Raw genomic sequence first — 12,535 nt, 5'->3', positions numbered from 1 at the left:
TCAAGAGGCACGTTGACTGCACGATAAAAAGATATTAGTAATTCGTGGCAGTTTCGTACAACCCTCTGGTAAACATATGGTCGTTTTCTTAAATCCTCTTTTTTTCCTCCCTCCAAAAGTGCGCGCAGCATTCCAATATCCCCATTAAAATGTCTTTTATCGTTTAATGACAGATGACACAGGTGGGGTCAGTGGGAATGATCGCACGCCGTACAGCTTTCTTTGGTCGTCTAAAATACCAACCCTCTGCCGTCACGTTAGAATCCAATCAATCACTGCCGCCTCTCGTCTGCAGTACGAATTTTCTTTGCTGTCTCCGGAGGGGGTAGGGGGGAACTCACCTAATAACATGACAGCCAATTGTCTTTGCCTTAAATTCTAATTCGTAACACCGGCATCCCTTTCATCCACGACAGTCCTCCTGAACGAGCAGAAATGAACACAGACAGCCAGAGATGGGAAGGAGAAAGGAGAAAAAATACTCCGTGGTGTAAAATGCCAGATAAAGGGAGAAAGACAAATGAGGAAACAGGGGGCGATGAAGAAGATAAAGAGAAAAGTAAAAAAGAGGAAGACACAGACACACAAAGAAAGACTATGTATTCAACAAGTAGCCGGTCTTGATTAGTAAAAACAATGCAACCCCTTCCTTCCATCTGTGCCTTCTATGATGATACAGTGATTAACCCATGCTTTGCCTGTTTCAAAGAATCCTAGTTTGATTGTCATCATCAAATCTGAAGCAATCAACCCGGATGGAGTGGGACTTCTAACATTTGAAACTATGTTTAGTTCATTTGATATAGGACAACGAATAAGGTTTATTATCCAACAAATGCAGCTATAGTTCCGTCCCAGCATGGATTTGTTAAGAGGCGATTTGTCAGACCAATCTGATTGGATATTATTATGCAATAACAAAGGAATTGGATGCAAAAGATACTTTTGATGTCATATACTTGGATTTCCAAAAAGCTTTTGATCCTGAACATAAAATACTGCTGTATAAACTGGAGCAATGTGGCATTAAGAGCAAGTTACTACTCTATATAAAGGGATGGTTAAGTAGTAGAAGACAGAGAGTGGATATCAATGGAGACTGCTCATCTTGGACCAGTGTTGTCAGCGGAGTCCCTCAGGGTCCGATGCTGGGCCCATTGTTATTTTCTATATTTATTAATGATATTGATGAAAGTATATCAGACTCAATGGCCAAGTTCGCGAGTGGTACAAAGAAGGTTGGCAGAGGCTGACAAGTGGCAACTGAAGTTTAATATTGAGAAATTTAAAGTACTCAGACATGAAGTTCTCTTCATGAAGCTCATGATATTTGCAGGAATTTTCTCAGCAAAGATGAGGTGATTATTCCCGTTGTATAAGGCAGTGGTCAGGACAAATCTTGAGTACTACACACGTCCAAAAGCCTCATTTTAAGAAGGATGTGGATCTGCTAGAAAGGGGTTCAGAAATGGGGGGGAAACAAAAGGGTGCTCTTACCAAGAAAGACCTCAATTCTGCTGCAAATTTCAGCGTCTGGAAATTAGACATGTGAAAGGAGATCTGATTAAGGTGTTCAAGGCTTTAAATACGCTAAATGTTAATGGCACTCTTCCTCTTGATCAGAAAACGCACATGAGTGGGTATAATCTAAAATGATAAGGATGGTTGCCAGATGGATGTGTAGAAATTTGCTTTCATCCAAAGAGTAGCTTATTGTCGAAATAAACTTCCATCTTTTGTTGTGGAAGTGGATGGTCTGAATAAATTTAAGGAAGAATTAGACAAATTATTCGCTGTGCTATTATTGAAATTATTCACCTGATAGAATAACAGTCCTTCGGGTGAAAAAGACCTGAGTTCGAGTTCCGTCGATGACGTGAGGAGTTTTATGGGCCTTTTTCACAATGTGGCTGTGCTAGTTGGTTTCAGGCAAGGATGGCATGGTTTTTTCTCCCCGGAAACTCGGGTTTTTCGTCCAGCAAAACAGAAAATCGATTTACAGACAATACACACGGAGCAATATGGCCTTAGTCGCTGATGCTCCTAAAACCTTACAACATCATTTCAAAAAGAGACAAACTGACCTTAGTAACAGTTATAAAACGATTCTACAATGGACAATTTAGAATACCTCACGGAATTATTAGTCTCAGCATTTTACCAAAAAAATACCATGGCAACTTTTCCATCTGAACTAATGATCAGTTCCACATATATCATACTCAATTATCTTAATCACTTTAATAATACATAGAGTAGACAAAATAATGGAAAAACTTGTAATAAGAGTTATTAGTGCATACTTGTAACTCTTATTACAAGTTTTTCCATTATTTTGTCTACCCATTTGTTTTTCCATTATTTTGTCATTACCTTTGGTTTTTAAAACAGCTTGTATTCTACGTGGAATGGATTCAAATATATATTGAATTGTCTTAAGAGGAATATTGGACCATTATTCATGGAGGAACGTTTCAGGCTCCTTGAATGATGAAGGAATCCACTTTTTTTACTCTCAACTCCAAATATGTCCACAGTGGCCCGATAACGTTTAAGTGTGGTGATTGAACAGGTCACGGGAGATGCTTAGTCCCAGTCTCATGCTCCTCAAACCAAGAATGGCCACATGTGGTTGTGCGTGTATCATCTTGAAACAGCGTCATTTGTGGGAAACAATGTTTGTCCCGTGGGACGAACCTGGTCACTCAGTATCAAGGTAATCAGTGGCAATAATTCGCTCGTTCAGGGTGATGACTGGACCTAAAGGATGCCAAATAATGTTGCCCAAACCATTGTTGATCCTCCTCCGTGTTTGACGGTTGGCACAAGACAGTCAGGATGACGAAGGGCTAAGTTAATATACTTCCTGTCCAGTTTATTAGGACCACGAGGTTTGGGCTATATAAAACAATCCATGCAAAAATATGTAAATCGACGAGATTTCATGGTATGAATTTTAAAGAAAGAACTATAAAGACGCGTGCGTCCGCTGATGTCCTCATTTCAGCAGTGGATATTAGTCTCATCTCACAAACTTCCAAGAAGGTACGATTGTCGGTGTGCGTTTGTAAGTGCTACAGAAGAGAGGTCGGATGCACTTGTCGAGTAATCAGAAACCAGGGTCATTCGAATCTTTATCGATCATTACAAAACGACATTCAGTACAGCACCATGCGAATAACCTTACAAACAGCTCTGTACGACAGTATGAGACCTTAAGGGAAGCCCCTGACATTGGACACCAACCGGAAAATATGGTTATATTGGTGCCAACAACGCAAAATATGGATACAAGAGAACTGGAGGCAAGTCACCTGGTCCGACAAATGTGGAAAAGTGCTCTTAGGAACACCAAGGAGACTTCAAGAATGGCCAACACAATTCGCTGATCTAAACCCCATTGAGCATTTGTGGAGTAAACTAAAGGGCATATTGCGTCAGTACAATCCTTTACTAAAGTCATTTCAGAAACTGAGGAAAATTCTGTTCCATGAATAGTCCGTTATTATTTGTGTCATTTTTCTGCACCGCGTCACTCCATGCTAAGTAGTGTCAGATTAGCAATTTGGGAAAAAAATGGTCAAACACACTATTGGCATCATTAGTGGCAAAAGACGCAAGAAAACAAGCTTATACAGAATCGACCAAAAAACCAAAAAAAAAAAAAACAAAAAAACCCACCCACCCACTCATCCGTCCATCCCCTCCAAGAATTTGTCTAGTTCTTCCTTGAATTTATTCACACTACCCACTTCGCCAAAAATAGATGGAATCTTGTTCCAACAATCAACCATCAACTGGATGAAAGCAAACTCCGCACATCTATCCTGCAACCATCCTTCCTTAATTTGAATTTATGCCACCTAACGTGCGGAGGCTGTTCCAAAGGTAAACTGCCATCATCACTGAGTTCTTTGTCATTTTGATGGTGATTTGCGACCATCAAATCACCTTGCAGGAGCCTAGTCTCCAGACGCTGCAATTTGCAGAACTGAAGCCTTCCTTGGTAAGATCTACATCCTACCTAAAATGAGGCCTTCAGACCTGAATACAGTACTCAAGATTCGGCCTAACCTTGTACAAAGGAATAATCACCTCCTTATCCCTGCCAGAAAAGTTCCTGTATGTCATTGACAAAACCCCACGAGTTATCCTAGCAGCACTACCAGAGGACTTCATATCTGACTGCACAATTACCTGAGTGCGTATTTCAATGTTTGAAATACGCTACAAACAAATGCCGTGGCACAAGTTACAATAGAATATAAAGCTTCTCTGTATTTAAAACAAACAAACAAAAAAAAGATTTTGCAAACAGTGGTGTCTGTTGTGAGAACAAACTACCAGGAATTCGTCCAGGCAATGAGGCGGTTTAACCACATAGCATAATGCTAAAAAAAAAACCAAACAAACGTATTTTTCACCTTCTGTGGCAAAAACAGAAGAACCACCCACAGCAATTCGAATATGAAAGCGTGCCAGGAGTTGTTCTGGAATCACATGGAATGCTCGCCATAAAAGGACATGTGCGGATGCCATAATTTTGGTGCCTTAAAACACCCTCTGACATTTCAGTCGGAAATATCTTCGTTACGACTGGGACAAGATCGCCAAATCTTCCGAAGAGAGAAATAATCGAATTTTCTAACTCATGAAAAACATCTGCCGGAAACTTGGTCGGTGTGGTGGAGGCACTCCTCTTTCTATTGAGCAGCGCTAGGAGACCCTTGGCCGAATCAATAGCGCGATATATCTACGGAAAGCCATCTTTGCCAACGCCAAAGAATATGGGCAACAGATTAGGTTGGTTTAAGAAATTCCTGATTCTTTTATCTGCCTGACCTACTTCTGTAAATATCACTTGACCGGTTGTTCTGTCGACTGATAGAATTTCTCTTCTTTTACTGCAAAATAAAACGAAGAAAAGTCAACTTTTAAAGTCGTCGTTCGCTCTTTCTATCATGGAACGCTCGTCCACTAGTAAAATTTCATTTAACGTTTGTTTACATTCGAAATAACAGATCTCGTAATCATTTAAAATTGCATTTTTGGCAGTAAAAACGCTGATACAGGAAGCAACATCGAATAGCAACAGTAATAATAAGATAATTCAAAACTTACAAATGGCAACATATTTTTAAAACATTAAATGTACACTGTATTGTCCAAAGTAACCAGACACTACTGGGATTTGGGAAAAAATTAAAAATACCCGGCATCCACGTGTCGGGAATCGATGTGACATCAGCTGCGTTCACAAGAAGTAAGCAGGTACATAGGTTGAGCTTGGCCACTTCCAACGAGACATCATCACAGGATTCCATATTAGCAATCAATCTGTTTTGTTAGACAAATCATCGGTAGGACACCATGAGCTTTTCTTTACACTGCTCAGAAACTTTATGTCTGCCCGTATCGTAACTCCCAGATCCCTTTCTTCCTCTACTGTTTTTAATTCAGCCCCATCAAGTGTATAATTTACTTTGGTGTTGCTATTCACCAGGCGCATTTAGCAGCATTAAAACATAGCTGCCACTTCTCTGACCATCTTTGAAGTCTATTCACGCCATCCTAAGGAAGCGCTGCTTGGCACTGACCATAAACGACTCTGCCAATCTTTAAGTCGTCTGCAAATTTTGACATCACACCAATCTCCTCTTCGATGTCGTTTACGAAAATGAGAAACAACAGTGGTCCTTGGGGGAACCCCACTCATGACGTTACACCAATCTGAAGAATATCCATTAATCACACCCCTTTGCCTTCTGCCCTGCAGCCACCCAGTAAACCATCTTAGAACCTTTTTCAGTAATCCCAATATGTTTTAGTTTATACAGTAACCTCTTATGAGGGACCGAGCTTTTCTAAAATCCAAACTATGTTGAAATCGTTCCCTACATCCAGATCATGAGTAACTGTGTCAAAATGGCCTAACAAGTTAGTTAAACACGATTTTCCGTTAACAAACCCTTATTGTGTGTTCTTCAGAATGCCTTTTCCATCTAACTGTACCTGGATTGCACTTTTAAGCATTGCCTCCAAGGTTTTCCCACCTCTGAAGTCGACTAACCGGCCTCACTCTTAGGACCGCCTTTATGTATTGCGATAAGTTGACACTTCTCTAATCCAAAGATTCCCTCATAATTAACTTCGATGATTCAATGCACTCCCTTTCAAACTACAGAATGTATTCCGTCAACTGCGGGAGTCTTTCTTGATTTTATGCTCAAAAGTTTATCTAAGACTTTCCCACATCCAGTGCACAAGGATCCGAACTGATTGGCTTCTTCTTGGTGGTATTCGCATACATGAAAAAATCCCTGCCCCCATGCTTGGTTCTCTTAGCTAGTGCTTTCTCATACGCACACTTGACCCCCCTTACAAACCCATGGTGGTGCCCTGAACTCCAAGCACCAAGAAGAGAATACAACACAGAAGGAAAGACTTCGAACGGGCCCGTAGCTCCTGGCCGGAGCCAGAGATTGAAGCACTCAGACAGACATATAGGCAGGAAAAAAACCGCTATATCGTGCTAATTAGGCGTAGGAAGCAGAAGTCCTTGGAGGACCTGTCTTCTGCTACCGGCAATAAAGATCCCCGGGGCGTGGTTTATAGGGTGACCACAAACAAACTTCCCAGAAGAGAGGTTCTCTACAATAGCGCCAAATGGTTCTATGACCACACCATAGCATACTAGCATCAATAATATCTTAAATACCACGTTCAAGATATCAGCTTCCCCAGCCACCCCGAAGCAGATCAACCTGTGACAGGAAAATGGAAAGTATTGCACATACAAACAACAGATCAGCCTTTTACGCTGGAAAAACTCTGCCTAGCATCCAACAAACTCAAGAATAGGAAATCTCCTGTAATTGACATGCTAGAACCAGAGAGGGTAAAAAAAAAAAAAAAAAAAAAAAAAAAAAAAAGTCGTGGAAAAATAACCCCGGCCATAATCTTAAATCTCTTCAACCCTTGCCTAAAAGCCTGGAAGACAGCTAGCATCCGACTAATACTAAAAAACCTGAGCAAGCTTCAGGAAAAATGACTCCTACCTGCCCACAGCGCTGCTATCCGTGCTCAGCAAACTGTTCGAGCATCTTCTCCACCTCAGAATCAGTCAGCACTACTCCAACATGAACCCGGTCACCAAAACAGTTCGGATTCAAGAAAAGCTGCTCAGCTGTGGATGCCAAGCTATCATAATTGCTGCAAGGAACAAAGATGGAAAATACTTGCTGGCCATTTCCGTTGACTTTGCCATGGCGTTTGACTCACTTTGGTGGCCAAGCGTCCTCAGCAGACTCAGGGAAGTCAAATTACCATTTAACCTATTTTGCTGCATTAAGGACCATCTTTCGCAAAGGAAAGTAACAGTCAAAACACCATACTGCCAGGTGACCAGATTAGTGCACAGAGCGTGTCCCCAAGCAGTCCTGCCTCCTTCCCTCCTCTGCCAACCCTTATCTTTCTCCTGGTGGGGCACGGGCCTGCCTCTGAACATCCTGGGGTCGCCTTCTCTATCGTCTTCCTTTCCCCCCAGTTTTCCGTCTCCCCCGACTCTGCCTAATATACCAGCATATACCCCACACAAACTGCAAAAGCTTAAATCCGTACAAATTAAACCGCATAAACCTCATTTGGCTTTTCTAATTCCAGCACTCACACCACTACCGATTTTTTTTTATTATTTTTTTATTTATTATTAAGGCCCTAGCCACCAAAATCTCAGGAAATTAGGTGGCAGGACCTGCCAGAGTATATATAAACTACTGGGTTCCTGGTCTGCCTCCACGGGGCGTAAGTGGAGCAACGTTCGGGTCCCTAAAAACGACCAGAAGAACAACGGTACACGATACTAAACGATCCAAGACCCACACACTTTGAAATCTCTGGCATTTACAGCATACTGTAACACACACAACATAAACTACGCGGAGGTGGGGGAAACCCCTGGTGCCACTTCACCCAAAATGCACTTACACTTACCCTCTTTGTGGTACTGTTACGGATCAACTTGTACCTGTCGTAGACTTCAGTACTTTTCAATGTTTTGTGACCATCTCACGCTATCTTTTTCTGCCCTATTTGACGGGCCAGCTCAGAATTAGTCCATTTTGCCATCCTCCTCCTGCAATATTTTCTTAACAGTATGTATGCGTTCGTGGCTTCTATGATTTTTGCTTTAAAAGTATTCCATAAGTCAAATGTATTAGTCCTCACTCCGCAATCTGTCCAATTAATAGATGCTATGTAGCGCCTTAAACCATCCTAGTCCCCTCTTCCGAAATTAAAATCCATAGCTTTACCTTTAACTTCTTCCATCATCTTCCAACGGCCGTGATCACTACTCCGACTATGGTTCCTGTACTGTGATGTCATCTGATTCGTGAGTGATGACGAGGTCAAGGATAATCTCAACCCTAGTATATGCTGGTACAAATAATTTAGTTTACAAAAACTTCCCCGTGGCGAGTTTCCCCTCCCACTTATTTCAAGCAATCAAAGATTGAAATCACCCATAATAAGACATTTGTGCTTGCTTATCCATTCTGTCTGCGCATAGAGACTCTCGTCTTACTCTTTACAATCTTCTGGTCTGTAGATTACTACCCCTCTCGTTATACCTTCGCTTCCAACTAACTCACACCACAGATTCTATGCTGGCAGACCTAATTTCAAACCCAGCAAAAGCTCTTTTCGCGCTCAGGTCGCTTTTGATAAGATGCATGACCGCTCCACTCCTATGTTTCCTATATACCAGTCATTTGCAATTTCCTGATGGCACCACGTTTTCTGTTAGCCCACGTTTCTGTCAGCATTAGTTGTTCTAACCTGGAGTTCAAATTCAGCCATTTTATTGACAACACTCCTGACGTTACTGTAGACATTAAGACTAAGTAATCGTCTATAGTCTACTACCCTGACACGCCCTTTGAAGTTATTTAGGTTTATTTCCCCTAGCTTTATCTTTTCGCTCACTTGAAATGATGCTACCCTCAGAACATCTTCCCAACATTGGCTGTTGCAGCCAAACAAGAATTCTTCAGGTGAATGCAAGCATTACTTTGATCCACCTCATCAGATAAACACGGATCTATATTACCCTTTTCCCCCTCCTATTAGTTTCCCTGAACCCTTAAGGTTTCCTCAATGATATTAGCAAAAATCCTTTACCCTATCTTTGTTCAAGTGACTACAAAATAGATTCCTTCTACCTACAAGTAGGGGCCATGCTGATCAAAATCTGCTCCCCAGAGCCTTGCAGGTTCCCTTTTCTTGAGTTAACCACAAGGCTTTCGGCATGTAATCCCCCCCCTCCATCGTGTCTGAGCAGAATTGTAGACACACACACACCTTACAATTAACTGACCTAACTTGCGGCATTTTTTTTAGCATGGTACTAAATTTATCCAACAAACTCTCAGGTCGTGTAGTTTAATGTCATAGTCCCTATATGAACAATAATACTGTCTTTACCTCCTTTAAAATCTGACAATCAGTTAATAACATCAATTTCTGCTCCTGAAGAACACTGTTTCTAGTCCACCCATCTTTATTACAAAAATTGCTTCCCATTTCTCTGACAATAATCTCCAAATAAAACTAGATTATCTGCAACCAGAGCAGCTGACTTTTTTTCTGGAGCGAAATCGGAGGTGCATCACTTAGCAGGTCACGAGATACTTGAGTCCCTGACGAGCTCCCAGTTACATTTGTTTCTAGGGCAAGCACTCGTTTCATCAGCGACTCAAATTCTTTTCGTTAAGGACAAGGTGGATCAGAATAAGAGGTTCTTTGAGACAAGCAGGTGTATAGTTACTTTTGGCAGTGGAATTTATATTGTCGACTGCACTTGTTGCTATTTAATATTGATTTTGTTTTGAGCCTGGATAAAAGACAACAAGATACTCCCTAAACCAAAGCACCAATAGACAATCTTGGAAAAAGTTTGGTCTGTTCTTCAAAAGTTAGCAATTTAATAGCTAAAAATAACAGTGAAACTATATCTTCCATTAAGAAGTCATTTCAGTAGACGGTAGATCTTTAAAGATCATATCCTTCTGGCCCAGAAACAAAGGGAGAAAAAAAAATACACCCGACCTTACTTTTCTTGGGCCAGCTGTGCAATATTAGAACGGTTGCTGACAAGAGGCGAACTTCTGTTTATACAGGAACTGTTGACAGAAGAAAAGGCTTGTTATAGGGCCACACTCTTAAGGTACTTTTTGACTTCCTAGAGATTAACTGACACTACGAGAATTCAAACACCTTGGCAACGTATCAGATTTCCAAGTCCCAAATCCATAAGAAATAGAGGATGAAAGGAGACTTCTGCAAGAAGACAACATTTATATTAAAGAATGGGTTTCCCTGGTAACCAGGAAGCGGAATTCTTTGATGGGATCTTAATCGGGTTAAAACTGAGCCATGACATTTTGAATCAGGTTCTTCCGAAACGATGTATTTCTTCACGTATAAACGGTAAAATGTAACCATTTGAATGAATCACAACCTTAAATACATTATTAGCGCTCATAATTAGAATCTTAAAAGAATTCTGCGTAAAATGTAATATCCAACGTGGATAAGGCATGCTCGCGATTTAAATCAAGGACGTTGAAAGTAAACGTGATGTAATGAACTCATGACTTTTATGCGGTGTAAAGTATTTAATTTGGGACATTATTGCATCGAAATTAGTTCAGTAACATCCATTTAACCAGAAGTTTGCTGAATCGATTCTGGCATACGTCTTTATTCGTTAAGCTGATGTTTATCGCTTTAGAATCAATAGAGATTTCTTTTTCGCTATTATATTAGCATACTTTCCCCACCTAACGAAACGGCGGTTTGGAGAGAAAACTTTCAATTAGTTAATGGCGAGAGAATGTGCGATTTTAATTACTTATTCACAATCATAAAAAGCACCTTATTGTCAGGATATTACTGAACAATTCGCCGGACCAGATTTGATTTTATAGACTGAACAAAACTCCTCACTTATGGTAGGCCTGCTAGTCTTCTTCTTGGGGCTCTGGAACAGCCTTTACTTACAAAAAATTTATGCCAATAATTTTGCTACAAAATATAGACCGAATATCCTCTGGGTGTACTCTTACCTTTAAAGTTGTGAATCCCCTTTTCACTTACCCTGTGAAAAGTAGAACAATCCTTTTATCAAATGATTCATTAACAGGAATATTACATTTCGATAAAGAAATGGATGATTGATGTTTATTATCGCAGCGAAAAAATGCGCTATCATAATGTCTAACATTTATTTTTCAACGAAATCTCCTACTTTGTCTGAACGCTTTATAGCGATATTTCAGCATTAATTACCCTCTATTTATAACGTCGTGACTCTCCAACAGCTTGACAGCCCTAATCACTCAAATTTCATTGCTTGTACATCATTTTTCACATAACTAAAATAAAAGTCCGATGGTGCTAAAATGTGTTGAATAAGATGTGCCCACCCCCGTTCCATTTTTCATCATGGTGAAGAATTCCTTTTGGCGAGTTTTCTCCAATTGAATTTCTTCTCGTATTACGTATCTCACATTGCCAAGACCAGGATCTGTATAGGATATGGCTGTGTACCATGTAAACACAGCCATATCCTATACAGATCTGGGACATGGAAGTAGGGTACCTCCACCATATACACTGAATGTTATTTATTGCAACAGTGGAGATGGAAATTGCCTGGATTAAGAATCCCCAACGAAAAAAATCTATTGATCTAAGGAGACTGATGATATGGTGGCAGGATGTCCGATTCAAGTTTGTTTGTACGACGAATTATATTTTATGCAGGTGTAGTGACTGAGGATTTCAATTAAACGGCTGCTCTTCAACTTTCCAATTTACTTTTCCTTTTTTCTTTGACATAGCTACACCATTAGTGTCTCTAGCTGCAAGGGTTGAAACTATTGAAGAATCTGCTGCTTGATGACGGATTTTTGCAAAGTTTGTTTTTTTTTTTAATCTGAGAAAAAAAAAATAGCATATTCTTAAAGCATAATTCTGTATTTATAATAAAATCTCAATTCAAAACGATTTCTTTAATATCCCACCAATATTCCCTCCTATAACATGTTCGTTTATTAGCAATAGCAATCTATTCTTGTTTATTTGTATGTATGGCGAGTGTTTTTTATTTATAAAACTTCAAGTGTGTACGATTAGTTAATATTGAATAGAGAAGCTTTCTTTTATCACCTTTCAATATTTTTTTTTTTCAAAAATTCTCTTCAATGTCAACTGATTTAAAAATATATATATTAAAAGAACACTTTATAGTAACAAAGTTTATTAATCACGAAGAAAACATTCAACCATTGTAATAAGAGACGGTCTATCAAGTACAAAAATAAAACCAGACGCAAAAGATTTGCAGTTTTTTTCTTTCTTTTTCTTTTTTTTTTTTTTTCAAACAACTAACATAGATAAATGTTCATGATAACATTAAATTTGTATATTGCAAACATTCACTCTCCTCATCTTACAATTATTTAACACCAGT

This window comes from Mastigoproctus giganteus, chromosome 13 (genome assembly GCF_048544385.1).
Source record: "Mastigoproctus giganteus isolate SK-2022 chromosome 13, ASM4854438v1, whole genome shotgun sequence".
Lineage (NCBI taxonomy): Eukaryota > Metazoa > Arthropoda > Arachnida > Uropygi > Thelyphonidae > Mastigoproctus > Mastigoproctus giganteus.
The sequence above is the reverse complement of the archived record's forward strand: the minus strand, read 5'-3'. Positions refer to the sequence as shown.